Source organism: Oncorhynchus gorbuscha, unplaced genomic scaffold (assembly GCF_021184085.1).
Source record: "Oncorhynchus gorbuscha isolate QuinsamMale2020 ecotype Even-year unplaced genomic scaffold, OgorEven_v1.0 Un_scaffold_979, whole genome shotgun sequence".
Classification (NCBI taxonomy): Eukaryota; Metazoa; Chordata; class Actinopteri; order Salmoniformes; family Salmonidae; genus Oncorhynchus; species Oncorhynchus gorbuscha.
In genome coordinates, this window is record NW_025745902.1 from 85,001 (window position 1) to 87,500 (window position 2,500).

Sequence of the window (2,500 nt, forward strand, 5' to 3'; positions counted from 1 at the left end):
TCATCTAGAATGTCATTGTATGCTGTAGCATTAAGATGTCCCTTCACTGGAACTGAGGGGCCCGAACCATGAAAAAGACTGTTACTCCTCCTCCACCAAAATTTTATTTTTTGAAATTTGATTTCACATTTATTTAACCAGGTAGGCCAGTTGAGAACAAGTTCTCATTTACAACTGTGACCTGGCCAAGAATAAAGCAAAGCAGTTCGACACAAACAACACAGAGTTACACATGGAATAAAGAAACTGGCCAGCTGACTGACTGGGGTCTGACTGGCCAGCTGGCTGGCTGGGGTTTAATTGAGGTCTGACTGGGGTCTGACTGGCCAACTGGTAGACCGGGGTCTGACTGGGGTCTGACTGGCCAGCTGGCTGACTGGGACCTGACTGGGACCTGACTGGGACCTGACTGGCCAGCTGGCTGACTGGGACCTGACTGGGACCTGACTGGGACCTGACTGGGGTCTGACTGGCCAGCTGGCTGACTGGGGTCTAACTGGCCAGCTGGCTGACTGGGACCTGACTGGGGTCTGACTGGGGTCTGACTGGCCAGCTGGCTAACTGGGGTCTGACTGGCCAGCTGGCTGACTGGAGTCTGACTGGCCAGCTGGCAGGACCCACGATCAGATCTAGTAGCCATGGTGGAAGAGGGCCCAGATAACGATTATGGACAGGACCCATGATCAGATCTAGTAGCCATGGTGGAAGAGGGCCCAGATAACGATTATGGTACAGGACCCATCACGATCAGATCTAGTAGCCATGGTGGAAAAGAGTCAAATCCATTTTCCATTTTGGCTGCGAAAAACAACGAGAAGGAAAGCTTCTTCTTTTAATCAATGATTTATTTTTGTTGTGGGAGATTAAAATGTATCTTTGACATATTCTGAAAGTTACGAAGCGTGCGGCCAATTCTATTATTTTCAGTGTGGCCATAATAATAACTGTTAAAGCTTCTGCCATTTATAAGCTTTGGTCTCTGCATCTCCCTTTCCTTCTGCCTCTATCTCTCTCTCATGTTTTGTCCTCCACATCTTGGCATTTGGAACGGAACTAGTTTCATATTTTTTATAGTATAGAGTCTATTGACGTACCGGTGCATCAATCTAAGTAACATAATAAATTTATATCTGTCAGTTTAATGAGCTGGAGATGCCTTTTCTGCATGGGCAGTGTCTCTATACACCACATCCTCCTATGTCGCCCTTCCCTCTCTGCGGTGGAAAGAGTCTGATTTATACCTCTGTTGGTCAGACCGGTAGACATCCTGAAAACGTCTGTAGCATCCTAACGGTTTGGCCAACAAAACTAATATGGTATTCTCCGTTGTGCTGTACGACCTCCACGAGTGACTCGTCTGAAGTCCGTATGTTCTCCGTTGTGCTGTACGACCTCCACGAGTGACTCGTCTGAAGTCCGTATGTTCTCCGTTGTGCTGTATGACCTCCACAAGTGACTCGTCTGAAGTCGGTAACGCCGATGTGGCAACTTTTATCTGAGGTGTCTGGGCCGTTTTAACCCACTGTAAGAAGGGGAGACTCTCACCAACACGGCGGTGTTCTCCTTTTTGTTCTATTTCCCCCCCACCAGTGTTATTGGACTGGTCTGAAGGACCCCCCCCCACCAGTGTTATGGGACTGGTATGAAGGACCCCCCCACCAGTGTTATGGGACTGGTATGAAGGACCCCCCCACCAGTGTTATGGGACTGGTATGAAGGATCCCCCCCACCAGTGTTATGGGACTGGTATGAAGGATCCCCCCCCCCCCACCAGTGTTATGGGACTGGTATGAAGGACCCCCCCCCACCAGTGTTATGGGACTGGTATGAAGGACCCCCCCACCAGTGTTATGGGACTGGTATGAAGGATCCCCCCCCACCAGTGTTATGGGACTGGTATGAAGGATCCCCCCCACCAGTGTTATGGGACTGGTATGAAGGATCCCCCCCCCACCAGTGTTATGGGACTGGTATGAAGGACCCCCCCCCACCAGTGTTATGGGACTGGTATGAAGGATTCCCCCCCACCAGTGTTATGGGACTGGTATGAAGGACCCCCCCCCCCACCAGTGTTATGGGACTGGTATGAAGGATCCCCCCACCAGTGTTATGGGACTGGTATGAAGGATCCCCCCACCAGTGTTATGGGACTGGTATGAAGGATCCCCCCCACCAGTGTTATGGGACTGGTCTGAACGACTCCCCCCACCAGTGTTATGGGACAGGTCTGAAGGACTCCCCCCCACCAGTGTTATGGGACTGGTCTGAAGGACCCCCCCCTCCCCCACCAGTGTTATGGGACTGGTATGTAGGACTCCCCCCCACCAGTGTTATGGGACTGGTCTGAAGGACCCCCCCCCCACCAGTGTTATGGGACTGGTCTGAAGGACCCCCCCCACCAGTGTTATGGGACTGGTCTGAAGGACTCCCCCCCACCAGTGTTATGGGACTGATCTGAAGGAACCCCCCCACCAGTGTTATGGGACTGGTCTGAAGGACT

At 51.6% G+C, this 2,500-nt stretch overlaps 1 pseudogene; it reads left to right on the plus strand.

Annotated features, from left to right (window-relative positions):
* Window positions 1-2,500, plus strand: part of LOC124020900 — a 142,477-nt pseudogene that overhangs the window by 70,476 nt on the left and 69,501 nt on the right.